We start from the raw sequence: 15,913 nt of genomic DNA on the forward strand, positions 1-15,913 counted from the left end.
GTGAATCTTGGCTCTTGCAAAATTCGCGAAATTGAAATGCACACAAACATTCCTCGTTTTACAGTAATATGTATTAGCTGGATTTCATTTGAATCTATAGATAGTGTTACTGAACAAAGTCTGTTTGCTCAGTTAATCAAGGAAATGACCGTCTTTGCAATAGCAACTACACAAAAATGTGCAACAGAAAGTGACCAGTTACTAAATGTAGTGTATGATTGTATTTGTTTGTTTTTAAGTTACAAAATTTTCCTTATTGCATTGTACAATTTTTCTTTGCTGTTTGGAGCATGTGTAGGGGAATTTCACTGCTACTTTTAAAGCAACTCCAGTGAATATTGCTGACAGCACTCTCCAATCCCTACCAGGATGGTGACATAAAATATATGTGTCAATGACACTTACCATGGAAATTTAATCCCTCTTAGGGACACGAAGAAAATGTGATGGTGGTACGGTTAGCTACTGTGCAGTTCCTCCTTATGTAAGAAGCAGTAAAATTGTAGGTAAAGGCCTATAAAATTTTAGTGGAGAAATCTTCTGCCACTTTTATTCACTTTTTAAGTACGCAGGGGCAGATCTAGGAATTCCATAAAGGGGAGGGGGGCCATGCTCCCCATTTTTTCTTTTTTTCTTTTTTTGTTTTAGCAAAAAATAAAGAGGGGGCCCGCACCCGGTGCGCCCCCTTCTGGATCCACCACTGGTATGCTATCCAAGCATTCAATTACAAGGCAGACAACCTTGCACCTCATATTAACTCACTGTATTGTATGCTCAGAGACATTTGTGAGGTTTATGATTGGGTAGACTGTGAGTCATGAATGATACAATTTTTTTTTTTATGGACATCTCACATGCCTTGTTATTAACACTTCATAAAATTATGTGTCCTGAGGTTACTATTGAATGCATGTACGCTGTCACTCTTTTATGATATGAACTATGCTTTTCAAGAAACAACCATGTAATGCTGCTACCCTCACTCACAAGTACTAAATAGTGAGGCCTTCTGTGGAAATACGGAAAGCATTGTTAGCTTTAAACTGATACCTTATGATGTCATCTTATCAAATTAAGTATTCAGTTTGTGGTTTTCTATTTAAAACAAGATTTTGCGGATCAGAAAGAGCACTTTATTTCGTGAAATATCCAAAGGAGAGTATCTCTTCCTTGTTTCCATAACGTGTGGCATATGCCATAGGGTGCAACACTAAGTCACTCCTGTTTATGCGCAATCAATGTACAGTAAGTCTGCTTAGAAAATAGAGGCGTGTATACACATGTTAGCACTCTACCAAAGGTATGCATATTGTGAATGTGCCGCTGTTTGTCAGTCTGACAATATTGATAGTGCTCATATTCTTTTTTTATTAAAAAAAAGAAAAGAAATGTGTTTCCTATCTATTTCTTACCTTTTTTTTTTTGTTTAGTTGTGTATAAGTATCTCTTCAGGACACACACTAATTTATTTCACTGGTGGCCTGTTTGTGCCTCTAAAATCTTTAAATCTGAAACTTTGGTGGCCCGAAATAAATGAAAACATGACAATCCATTGGGCCACCAAAGATAGCCTTTTTGGAAATTTGGTGGCCCGATGTAAATTTTCAGTGGCCCCAGGTCACTGGGCCTCTGCTTAAACATTACATGTCAAGCCCTGCTCTCACTATCTTTTTCTACGATATAACTTTTTAATCAACTCTTTATATTCCGTTATATGACTGCTGTCTTTATTGCTCTGTTTCATATTGTTTTGATAGCATTATTTGTTTTCTTTGTTTCATTTTTGTTTTCCTTTTTTCCCTCTCACTATCTTGTTTAAAGTCTTTCTTGTTCCTATACTGCACATTCCATCAGTGGGTGGGTCCTGGGATCTTTACTAGTAGCATGCGAAATGGTGGCAGTGATGAAGTGAATCATCCATTATCTACGCTCTGCTGCCGGTAGTTGCTGGTTGTACCTTGTGTCGTAATCAGCCTTGATGCGTATTCCACACCAGCGGCTACTTGCCTGCCTGTGGTGGCGATGGATATGATAATAATAACGGCAATATGCCCTGCAAAACGCTTGTACAATAAACCACTGCTCCAAACAGTCTGTACTGAAATATACATGTATCAGCTTTCAGAAGGATATTGGTTCGGTGGGAAATGCCGCTGGTTTGGTAATGATACAGTGGCTATACTATGAATGTAGATTGTGTTATATTTATTCTGAACGAATCATAGCTATTTTACTGATGCGTGCCAGAGGAGCACAGCACAGCTATATTTATAAATCATATTTACGACTGTATGAGCACACATTTCGTGAACATGTGCAGTAATAACTTGAATTCATGAACAATTTCATGTCGCAATCAGCCTGCTCTCTTTAAACCCAACATGTCTTATGGAAATTGGGCTGCAGAAAATGTAATTGAGAAATGGGTACGTCAGAATTTCATTGCATATTATAGGGCCTACATTGCAGAAAGACTAGAGGAATTGATGAAATTCATAAATTTTGCACAAAGGGAGATAGAGAAATTTACAGCTTACCAATATGAGAAAGACACAGAATTTTGGATTTTCAAATGTGTTGCTGCTTTAAAAAACAGTTATGATTTAGGCTTCTGAAAATTCTGCAACTGAGGTGAGCTACTAATTGAAAATGTAGGACTCCACTGAATGATACACTGTATTTTTTTCCATTTCAGGAAAAACACTAACAATAAAAAAAAGGAATGAAATGGTGCAGCATTAAATAACAGAAAAATATATCATCTTTCTGGGACTTGATTGACGAGAGGGAGAACAAAGAATCATGACATTTAATAATGCAGAGGAGAAAAAAAAAATAGAAACTGAGGAGGAGAGAGAGTCGAGACCTAGGAAAGAAAGATGAATACTGATGAGAGCTGATGAAAAGAAGCTGATCTGGAACCAGGACATCATGAAAATAATATTTGGAAACGGTTGAGTCCTCTGTGCATTCCAATGATCTAATTTCATCTGGCCATGAGCTATCTAGAGCTCCTATAAAAGGTGAATCATCTATTAGCTGTGGCTTAACTTGAAATATTAAAGTAGTCTGTATCAGCCAAACCCCAGGATGGCTTCATTGTAAAGCCTGTGTTCTTGATATTTATGTCACTGTACTTCTTCTGATTCAACAGTGAGCGTCATTGATCCTCTTGTCAACTGTTCTGACCTTTGACCTTTATCTAATTGCCATTGGCTGTAATTTCATGAATAAAAAGGATCAGATAAGATTGTGTATGTGTGTCTGTGTATGTAATCTTGTGAAAAGAGATTTGATTTAAGGCAAATTTGCATTCTGAATTCACAGTGGCGCTTGATGTATGTTTGAAAAATATCCATATACCTGTAATACCAAAAAGTATTCTATTAGCGCCCAGTATAAATTAAAACAAACTTTTAGGAGAAATCCATAATAAAGAGAAATACCAGATTGGCAAATCATCATTCAACATTTACATCATCATAATGGCAGTGGAATGAGATTGGTCAACCTTTTTTTTTTTTTTTTTTTTTTTTTAATAAACGTGTGTGTTTGTTTGTTTGTTTGTTTTTGTTTTTTGTTTTTTTTTGTTTTTTGCTTATGAACAAGGTAGATTTGGCAATTTTTCACCCCATGATTCATGAAAAGAGATTTAGGTACATGTCAAATGACATACATTATTCATGAATTGATTGAAAGCTAACATTAGCTTGACATGAAAGTAACCTTCCAGTTCAAGATGATTATTGGATTATCTATGCAATTACAACAGGCTCAATACCATACATAATTAGTCATGAATATTCAATATTTTGCATTTCTAGACTCTGCTAATGAGCAACGCTGCATATTTATGAAAGTCATTAGTAAACAATGACAGCATAATTCGAATCACCAATGTAAATTCAATGAGTATGGTCATTCATTTAGCAGCATTATGGTCATGGGTCTGTCTAGCGTGTAGATAATCATCATGACAGCAATGAAGGTATGTACACTGAATGAGGTTTGGTTCATTGCATGTTCAGGGTACACAATGATTAATCCTTTTTCAGTCACAAATTCACTTGTAGTATTAAATTCAAACAAGATTGGAGGATTTCCTGTGCTTCAGCAATGTTCAAACACTGTTCTCGCTATTCCTTTCCAGAGACAACACTGTTGGGTTGGCCCCTTGTGATGGGTGCTTTCAAAGTTAGATAGTTTGTGGGTTTCAAGCCCAAATAGAGCCCTTTATCTAGTTGTATTCACTCTTTCTGTGTAACCCCGTTCCTGTATAATCATGATCCTTTGTAAATCCCATTACATGCTTTACGTATAAACAAACAGGGAACATTATATATTATGAAAACAAAATTGAGAAATGCTGACGTATAATTAGAGATGGTTTGCCACATAGTGGTTGGCGAGGATGAATTTTATCGCTAAATCCCCCTCGTGGGTTACCGTGATTATTCTTTCCTACAAACTCACAGGGGCAGTATTTGTATAAGCATGGACTTAGGAAACATACTTTGTGGTATACTCTTTGAGTTTTAAAATTACAGTCTCTATTTAAGAACCTCTTTGCGGCATTTTAGCAGCAGAAACCACTGTGTATTTCAGCATTGAAATTAGGGTAACAAATTGGGAAACTTGATTACAAATGTAAAACACATCTCAGGATTTGATGTTTCTTTTATTCGTTTTACAGAATTTATCACTTTTTAGTACCTATGTCATTACAGAATGTTGTGTACACCTGTGTGTGTAAAATAATGAGTGTGTCATTTCTAAAGTTTGTGTTATACCCGCAGATATACAAGCAGAATATTTGACAGACATGGTGTACTGCAGTCATTTACATATCATGGTCTCTCCAGTGTATTCTCTCATGAGCTGATACCAAAATGTACAGGAGACAGGACCATTTATGTAGTCCAGACATGGACATGTATGCTCAACACTTCAGGGGTTATTGATGTTATGATTTGAAGGAACGTTAGTCAAACTCCGGCCGGGCTTTCAGACAGGATAAGGTAAACATCGATGCGATCGTGAATAAAGCATTAATTGGGCCTCAGACAATCTCGATGTCTGCTCTTCGTTCACCTCTTTCTCTCAGAACTGTCGAACGCGTAATTTGCTCTTGTTTTTACGTGAGGCAGTGATCATCATCACCACGGCACAAAAGTACCGTAAATATTTGGCAGGATTGATGGCAAATGTTTGCAGAAGCCCTTGTTTTTTCATTTCAGGAGGCGGGCAATTAGAGACAAGGGGGTGGACATCATTTGAGAATAGTTTGGGTGATTACAAAGACACTGTGGTGTTGCCAATGATCACAGAAGGAAGAGAAATTAGGCCATGTTTATGGTAGTGACATATATACACGTATGATCTTGCAAGATGGCTTGTCTCAGAGTATATTGGTACTATCTGTGCCTACAGTTAAAGGAAGCACAGCTTTGGGAATGAGCATCAAGTACTAACAGCCAGAGTACAATTTGTACTTGCAGCCAGAGTAAAACTGCCATGTGCAATACATGTAGCAGCTGACTTGTCAGATGGTGGTCTTAACAAGTTTTGATAGAAGTCTAGTGATCAATGCTCATTGTTGTTGCTGTTGTTTCTAAATAATTTTTTTTTTTTTAGTTAGTTAATTTTGGTTAAACACAAGTGCAGTACCTCATCATTGTTCTGATCTGTCATAATTCACGAGGGAATAAGAATGCGCAAGAATCTCATTATGGAAATGCAGCGGTGCAGAAGAGTCGTTCTTCTGTGAGCTGTTTGGTATCTTGTCTGGGTATATCAGACAGTTTCTAACTCAGGCCACCTGAAGTCTTGGTTCGTTGATCAGTTTGGGCCTACTTAACTTACATTACTAAATGTGATAAGTTTACATACTTTCTTGTGAAGTATGTGATGTTTTGTTAAAAAAGAATGAATTCCCCTTTTTGCCTGTAATTTGCATTTATGTCATGTTGAGATTTCTGTAGTTGTATTTTTTTTTTGGGTGCTTTTTGTTACATCATTCTGTGTATTCACCAAGGTCCCAGCTGGAGCACGGGCTATTGTTATTCGTTCGTCAAATGTACAATGTATTGTCTAAATTATACTGCACTCATGAAAATCATTGCCTTCCAGGTTTCCCTTGGATAGTAAGAGCATGTGCCAGTAGGATAGATACACATGATACATTCTTGATGTAACAATGTGCAGTAGAGTCTAAGCATTGTTTCTTGATGCGTTTGTTGTTATAGCTGCATTGAAAGGTCACTGTGCACTTCTCATTGAGCTCATTCAGATCTGCCAAATAAGTTGTTTCTAAATCTGGTGAGAAATTTACATTTCATTCTGATCACGTAATTTCTGTATTAAAGTCGAGGGGAGAGAGGGTTGACCCGTTTGAATCAATCTTCACTCACTGCCCACCTGGGTATAGATTTGAAAAACCACAACTAGAGCAGGCCTGCTAAAATAGAATTGCCCGCCACAGAATATGCGCATTGAAGCCTACGCTCATCGGTAACATTTGACTCTAGTCAAGATTCTTCCAGCTATGTGTATGTACTGACATAGATATTAGTGATAAAGCTGTACGCAATTTGTTGCATGGATTCCCAAATACTTGTAGTTGGCCAGCCTTCCGATTGCACGGTATCCCCTTGCTTTTGGGTCTTTAAACAAACCTCAATTGCGTTTTTCTCCAAAACAAGTTTTCTTTATTCTGGGCACACACTTGTAATCCAAGGGGTTTGACTCTAAAACACAGTTGAGGAGGTAGAACTTAATAGTTTGACCATGTACAATTTTATGTTCATCTATTTCCGCCATGGTGCTTACTTACCAGTACTAACTCTTGCATAATTTTTAATACGTGCTTTGAAGTTGCATGCTTTGATAGGCAGAAGGAGTTTGTGACAAAGCTGTTGTATGGTATGTTTTTGCAGTAAGCAGTCAACAAAGTGACTCAGTTTGGCATCTGAATACTCCATACCTTTTAAACGAGTTCTTTTGTAAGTCTGAAACCCATCGCTTATCTGATCTGCTCTGGATGAGTACAGAGATGACACCCACAGATAAATGTCTTGCTCGTCGGATGTCAACCTGCATCACAGGTCTGGAGACTGTTGGGCATCAGTGCGAGGGATATGTAATGAGGATGCATGTAATTCGCGCCTTTCAAAGTCATCTGCCATTTGCGATGCTCTCAAAGAACTCATATTCTGTCTGTCTTTTTTTTTTTTCCCTGCGAAAGTACAGAGAATCGTTTAATGAGTTTCACAGCCCCCTCGGAATCTGAACCCTTAATGAGCTGGTGTTTACTGGTAATGGTACTGTAACGTGGAATTGAACAAAGAAATGGAGAAAGGGGCTGGAATGCTAGTAGCTCCTGCTCATGGTGGGAAAAGGGAGAATGGAGCAGTACATCTGTGTCTAATGGGTATGAGATGGATCTAGCTGATGCCGCACCCCTAATGAGGTAGGGCCGTCTGATGATACCAATACTTGATACCAAACAAAGCAAGAAGGGGCTAGACATTCATGGTAGTTAGTTGAAGGAGGGGTAACATGAAGAGGGGGATGGGTGATGTTCTCTTTGTTTGCGTACTTAGAAATGAGTCTTCCTGATGTTGGGGACCCTTTTCCTGAGGTAGCAGCTTTCCTGGTGCAGTGGCCTTCATCTTTTCAGGATGTGCATTTGAGAGAAACGAATTGCTCTTTAAATTGATGATGATGATAAAGTACTATGCGGTATATTTTGCCTTGTTTTCATGCAACATTTTATGAGACAACCAGTAGGCCTATTTGCATAATTAACAATTTGTAAAGATATTGCCTCATGTAACATAATTGCTTAGTTTATCATATCCAAGGTGGGAAATCACTGATTTTGCTCTTTGAAAGTGATACTTCTTACCCATTTTGTCCATGTGGTGCTAGATTGCAAAGTCAACCATTTGCAAAAATGTGTGTAGATTTTCTGTGTTCAGATCAATTTAGGGTGAGAAGACAAAGAATACAAAATGCACAAGTTTGCCAGACTAAGAATGATAGCCACTCATGGATGGAAACAATGAAATATATGTGTTTGCACAAGGCAATAGATGGTATTCTATTATTTAGTTTGCTGCTAAAAAAAAGATAGATATTGTCTGTCACTGATTCATCATTGTGATATATCTATACAATTAATTATGCATCATTAAGCATTTTTTGACACATTTTGGGTTCTGAATGTAAACTGACATTATACAAAATTTCATGACCAACACAAAAAAACAAACAAACAAAGAAATACTGAAAATGAATATCATATTTTGACATATTTTTTCTTCATTCATTGCAGCCAAGTTAACCAGAGAAAGGTCCACCCCTCCCTCCATCTTTCCCACGAATGGGTTTCCCATGGTTGCTACACGAAAAAGTCAAATTATGCACATCACTTTTCTCAATTTAGTGAGCATTCATGTGCCTAAGAGTGTGGCCATGCATGCCACAGACTTCTGTTTGAACAATCATATTCCTCTCACCCCCTCCCCCCCCCCCCCCCCATCTCCCTCATAAGATAGTGCTTTTATTGTCTGCACATTCTGGTAATCTTATACTGGCAATTCTATATCATATGAGAGTTGAGTGCCAGAAGGGGCATTTTTCTTAATCATTTTTCTTTTCCCCTTTTGTGTGTGTGGCCCGTTATTGATATACTTTTGATGCTCAAGTAGTGATCTGACATTCACTGATGTGTTTCTTGCAGTAAATTCTGTATATTATTGACAAAGCAATGGGTTTGACTTCATGAAATAAAAAAATAAAATGTATATGAATACTGCCCTCTGCCTGCTGTGTTGGTTTGGGGAAAGACTAGACCCACAAAATGACAAGAGAAAGCATGAGTACAACACGTCAAACGAGGAATAAATTGACGATGCATAATACCAGTGTTGATTTTGTCATAAATAGTAAAACAGGAAGACAACAAACTGGCCCCGTGACATTTCGTAAGCATGGACCTTACACAGGTCCCCAAGTACTGGAAAGAGCTGCCTGAGATTACAATGAAGGCAAGTGAGTAGAGCAGATGGAATGGGGAACCCCATCACACAGGGGAAACTGTCCTTGGGGTTTTCAAAACTCATCATCACTAAGTTGCATTTCTTCCCTGTTGTAGGTAGGCCAACAAAGTTCATGGTCCCCCAATTCCATGCAGTATTATATGCCCTCAACTCTTGTAGTTCTGCCATAATGTCTATTTATATAGTCAGTAGGATATTAGGCTAGTGGTTGTGAAAAGGTTAATGTGTTGTTGGATTGGATTTGTAGAGCTGGGCTTGATTGATAGGACCAGCATCACTCAGCACCCCACCCTGGCTTGCATCCATCAATACTTTTAGATGCTGTTTTTACTTTCTGACAGCCCAATAAAGGAAATATACGGATTGTGGAAAATAGAATTTCAGCTGTATTGTGTGTTCCTATAGAGTTTGTATTGTGTGCATGCTTGAAACGTCAGTATCCTCTTGTATACAAGAAATAAAGAAATGAATGAATAAATAAATAAATAAATAAATAAATAAATAAATAAATTAATTAATTAATTAATTAATAAATAAATAAATAGATAAATAAATAAATCATGATTTCTCAAATTTGTACTATGGTTAACGGCAGTTAAATTCAATTATATGTGAATTAATGTTTATGTAACTGTTTATCCCATATTGGGTATGAAGCTTTGCTGTGAAAATAGAATTCCCCTGAATTATGCTGCCTGAAAGTGCATTGAAATGCAAAAAAAGAAATAGAAATCACTTATTTTCACACACAAACACAGGAGTGTAGATTTTTGCATGGAGAGATTGATAGGTAGATTGATGGATAGATTGAGATCAATAAAGATATATACACATGCATTGTAGAAGAAGAGAAAAAGAGAGAGAAACCAAAACATCGTGGAAAATGAGAGAGGATGTACAACTGTACATGTACACCTTAGAATGGTTTTCAATTTCTCTGCAAGAGGATTGTTCTGCCTCAATTTAGAAGAGTGTGCATTAAATGTCTTCGGTTTTGTAGACTCTTCCAAGAGTTCTGTCTCACAGTTTGGTGACAGAAGTAATACCCAAGCCCATTTTCCACTCATTGAACAATTGCAGAGTACATTTTCTTAGTGGATAAAGGAGTTCCAAACCCCAGCAGTATGTCTTGCCTTGCAGGCTTTATAGACAACACAAAGAGAGGATTTTTTTTTTTTTTTTCTGTAGGCATCCTTTTTTTTTTCCCCAAGGCGTCACTGAGTGCAATTTTTACTCAATCTCAGGTAATTTTAGGGAGAATTACGGTAGAAAATTGATGACAGATCACAATGAAGATGGATGCATGGCTGGCTGTCAGCCGTAATTCTGTCGCGAGACGAACCAATGGAGTTTACCAATTGATTGTGATAGGTAGGAAGAGTGCCTTGTCTGAGGCAAATACTGAAGCTGTCTTCTATCGTCAGACTTAAAGGCCCAGTACAATTTTTGTTTTTAAAAAGTCAATTTCAGGAGATATCCCATGAAATAGGGTCTGCATAGTTTCTTAAAGGTTTGAAAATGTATCATATCTAGTTTGGATTGTGCTGACCTTTAAATATGAAGTGACACTAAAGTATTTTGTTTGGACTGCTACCTGAAACATGCCCTGATGCAGAAGAAAAATGGTTTGTTAGACCAGTTTTGTTGAAACATGGGATGAACTATCAAATAACGGATGCAGCGATTTTGCTCTCACTCTATGTGTGAATCGTTCCCACTCACTATCAATGAAGAACTCTGATGCATTCAATCTGTGTGGAAAATGCTAAGGTTACCAAAGGTACTCTTAGGTAAGGAGGAACACAATATATCATGGAGAGTGTTTAGTCCTTTCTGTGTGCACTGTAATACAGACAGTGTGTACAATGTTGAGTTTTCTGTGACAGTTGGCACTCAAAGCACACAAAGGCCCGAATTCAAGGTGGTACAAATGAAACCATGGTTTAAATCATGGACAAAAACTATGGAGCGAACGTTACGAAATTGGTCATTTCGTTGACAAAATGACCGTTTCGTTAACGAAATTATCATTTCATGGACTAAATGTTCGTTTAGTTACAAAATGTTGTCATATCGTTACAAAGTAATCATTTCATCAACGAAAATGACTGATTTTGTAACGAAATGTTCCACGCGACACTTGGCGCTCCATAGTTTTTGTCCATGGTTTAAACCATGGTTTCATTTGTACCACCTTCGTGAATTTGGGCCAAAGGGTTTATCATGTGAGCGCCATCACTATAAAATGCTGCCAATATTCTACACAAACAGGTTACATGTAGGAGTGAAAAAAATATGCTGGCTGTCATGGCTACATTCAGTAATGATATCAATAGGGAGAGAGGAATGTAGAATTAGTATTGACATAAAACTTGGAATGAACAGCAGTCCTTCTTGCCTAGGAGACCTGTTCAGCACAAGGCCATATCACTATTCAAAACTGTGAAACACTTGTCCTCCTACTAATATCACCAGTATTCCTTTCTGCTTACTATGCAGCCAAGAGCCCACTTATATCTACGGCAGTGTTTATTTTTGACAAGATCATTGTATCAGCAGGGAGCAGGAGACAACATCGCGACAAGGACAACGACCTTTTGTCATGTATCTGTCTCTGCATTGTTCCGTGACCTAGTGCGGGTTGAAATTGGACACATTTTGGGAAATTTGTGTGCTTCAATTTTGATATAGCAGTTGTGTCAACAATTGGCAGAAAGGGCTGTGCCATTCAAATTACTTTGTCTTCTTTTCCCATGCCCAAAGGGCGGAACATACCACTGTAAACCTTTGTTTTCTAGGCGTACTGTAGTCATTATCCACCAGCTAAGTCTTGAGCTTGTATAGATGGGATTTTCAGGAGATAAATGGAATTTGATTTGTGAAGTTAGACTTTACATTCTTTTTGTCTGTCTTGTGCATTATGAGCAATGCTATTGAATCATTGTGTTTCAGATGTACTTGAAATGTAGCCAGTTGACCATACTTCAGCAATCCAGTACTGAACCTATTATCTATTCCAGTTTCTAGGCAATCATGCAGTATTACAAATCAGCACATAGATGAGCTACAATGGCAATTGTTCAAGGGACCCTGGAATCAGTGAACTTTTACTTATAAGCCGATCTATCTTGTAGCATTAGTCTGGACTTTTCCATGCAATATAACTACTCTTCTCTTTTTCTTTTTCTTTTTTTATACACACAGACACAAGATCTAAACAATACACTATGTTAAAAATAGACATTTTCACTCATCCCATGTGAAAGTTATGGAATGTTTAGTGCTTGAGTATGCTGAGTATGAAAACAAGAGTGTTATAAATGTTGCATCCATGGTCAGTTCATTGAAAGCATGACATTTTCTGATTCCCTCTTGACTTCACATCAAATACTTTTCTGCACAAAATGTAAAACATACGATGTAGACCTATTAAGTCATACCCTGGTCGTTTGGTATTGATATGCAAATTATTTCATCCAATACTAATGTGCACAAATCACATATAGTACATGAATTCACTTCCAGCAGCAAGTCACCACTTCCAATACAGTGCACTCCTGTTATAACGAACATGGTTATAATGAAATTTCAGTTACAACAAAGTAAAAAGTTAGGCTCCAACATCACTCAGCTCTATGTTCTATATTTGTTAATTTGTTGGATTATCATGAAATTTGATATAATGAAAAAAGAAAACTGCTAGTCCCAAGCATTTCGTTATGACACGAGTCCACTGCAGCAAATCACTGGAGGTACTGCAGGTGTACCTTAGTGTTATTGGGCCTCTATTTATGGGTCACATACCAAATGGCATTATCGTGAGTCAAGCATTCGATGCTAAGTATGTTCATAGAGTGCCAGGGGTCACAAATGTAACATACTGCTGTTCTGCTCTGATTCTTTCTGTCGGTATTCGCTCATCAGCTTGTTCGGGCAGAATGACATGATATCTTTGTTTTCCCTGTTGGCATCACTCATTATGAGTCACCTTCTCAGCCTTGGTGTAAATGAGGTACTCCCTTTGAGGTATTATAAGTCATTACTACATGATGCAAACAAGGGTCCCTCCAATGCCGTTCAATCAAAGGACTGTTCCTTGTTTTAGGACATTTAGTCCCGCTGTGGTCATTCTCCAGTTAAAGATTTAATAGGTCGTGAACATGCAGTGGTTAGTCTGGGCTGTAGCCATGCCAATACTACTGGAGAGATAGAGACAATGCAAAATCCACATTGTACTCACAGGTTAAAGCCCAGTGGGCCCTGTTGTCATGAGCTTTAAAGGTCCAGTATACCTTTGGGAGCAGTGATTTCAAAAATGTTCAAGATATCACATTTAATGCATATGTGTAGGTCTGTTGTATCATAAAACATCCTACCAAATGAAATATTTGCCATAAAACCTAAAATATAAGGAGATATCAGGATTTTTCTCAATAAACCGTAACTGTATACGGTTTAGTCTGGAAACATTTTTATTATAACTATTGTTCACATTTTGTGTATTTAACAACACTTAACATCCATTATACGGATTCAAATTTTGACAGTGGTTGTTTCTATCCCTAACTCACATTTTAGAACTATTTTAAAGCACTAATGCTTTCATCTGCAAATGGTAAATTATGCCTTTAATAGTTGCAAGGATTAGTCAAAGTGCAGTGATATATAGATGCACAGGCTTCGATGAAAACCAGTAATTAAGTCCAATGTACAATGTAAAGAGCAGTTATTTTGCATTTACATTTGAGAAAATTTAAAGACCTTTTTTGTGCATTTGCAGCAAGAAAAGAAAAATATGTAGAATTAGATGCAAGATGTAGATTTTGATTGTATAATTTGCCATATTATGTCATTAAATTTTGGGTTTGTAAATACTTTTACACCATATAGGCCTATGGGTTGGAGGTACCATCTTTAGTGTTTCATTTTTATCACAAAGTTTGCTTGCCATCTTGCAGGCAGTAACAATGGAAAAGCATGTACTCCATCACACGCATATATATATACACACACACACACACACACACACATATAAAAAAAAACAACACCAACACAGATACAACATATGACAGCAGTACATCGACAGACTTTTTAACAACTTGCGCATCATGCATGCATGCATGCATGCAAGCAGAGATAAAAGATGGGCTATTAGTCATGTTCTAGGCAATCAATTTATGGGGCAAGAGGCAATTACACGCGTGGCACATTTTCAGTCAAACGTCATAAATGCATAGATTTGCCACCATCCACATCAATTCCCACATCCCTTCCCTCCACCACCACCATCCCTCCAGGCACCATTCTTCGGTCTGCAGCTCTTCATCACATTCAGGCAATGTGTGACTCACCAAATCTCATTTTCCAGGCTCATATAGGCCTATGTATACACTCGCATCCTCACACACACACACACACACATGTATGATTGCTGATACTTTTTTTTTTTCAATACAGATAATTTCATGCTCCTCTTCAGTTCACAAAGATCGTCCATTATGGGGGTGAGGTAAGATTGACTTCTCCCTAGAGATCAATTTTTCCTCTGTTGTGTGTAAGTGAAGTGGGGCCACTCTCATTCCTTTCTAGGTACATTCATTCATGTGATTGGCGGAAAAAGTTGCCTGCGGGCAGACCATCATACAGTGTTCGTCTCAAAAATCTTGCTGGCAGCCAATGTGATTGTACCAATGGCAAATAAAAAAAAAAAAAAAAAGAGGAAAATTGCTGAATTAAGTGTTACTTCACGCAAAGCTAGATTCTGTCCCCATGTGCATCATTCAAAGAAAAAGTTGCGAAGTATGAATACAAATTAATATTCAATTGATAGTTGAATCATATCCTTTGCTTGGTTCCCCATGCCCTGTCCGATCAGGAAGGTGGAAAGCCACCTCCCTGGTCCGATCTTCCATACCACTCTGCGAATGTCATTATTTATGGCACCGACTACTGCTTTCACAACCTCCAAGAAATACAGAAAATAAGGAAAATATCCCCTCAAAAGATAGCAGGGCAGTGAGTTGGCTCAGTCAGTAGCGCGTCTGCCTCACGATCACGCAGCCCGGGTTCGAACGCGAGTCTGGACTGAGCAATGTTGTGTGTAAGCATACCGTCCCCTCTAGCAAGAGGCAAAACACTCTGTCCCTCGGATAGGACATAAAATGGAGGTCTCGTGTATGAGAGAGTGGCAACTCATGCACGTAAAAGATCCCGCTTCATTCATTCATCGCAAAGAGCAGGGTGTTTAACCGGGTGAAGTGTTCCCACCTCACATCCAACTGGACCCCATGGAAGACCAGCTTAATGTAGCTGAATATGGGCTATCCAGCCATCTTCTCAGATGGAAATGAACAAACAAACAAGCTGGAAGAACATAATGTAGTCTTTAACTAGTTAATGTGTATGATATAAATTTGTCAACTTTTCTCTGTAGTGGACCATAATCTGCAAGAGGACAGCCATGGACCATTATTAAGCGACATAAAGCACTGCTGCACACTGGCACTGGTCCGACTGTCCCTGACCTGGCAGTAAAAATCACTTTCGAACCAATAACTTTTTCACAAATGGACCAGTAAAACATGGAAAAACTTGGTACCTACTGGTCCGACAGGCAGGTCGGACCAGTAGAAAAAAAATGGGTTAGTGTGCAGCCCTCCATAACAGTATCTCCCTAAATGCTCGCAGAACCTCCCTGATTTTGATTTTTGAATGTTGGCAGTCTTGGTATAATCTGCCTGAGGGGATTCATCGTATCAAAGATACGTATTAAGTGAATGTTGTCTTTTTTTTTGCATGTAAAAAAACTCTGGTAGTGGTATCAAAAGTAGCAATATGCAGTTTATTTATGC

General features: G+C 38.0%; 1 protein-coding gene across 1 annotated transcript in view; it reads left to right on the forward strand.

The window, feature by feature from the left end:
- The window catches only part of LOC140233520 (breast cancer anti-estrogen resistance protein 1-like), a 112,765-nt gene that overhangs the window by 963 nt on the left and 95,889 nt on the right, over positions 1–15,913 (forward strand). The window lies entirely within an intron of this gene.

The sequence above is a fragment of the Diadema setosum genome, chromosome 9 (genome assembly GCF_964275005.1).
Source record: "Diadema setosum chromosome 9, eeDiaSeto1, whole genome shotgun sequence".
In the NCBI taxonomy this organism is placed as follows: domain Eukaryota; kingdom Metazoa; phylum Echinodermata; class Echinoidea; order Diadematoida; family Diadematidae; genus Diadema; species Diadema setosum.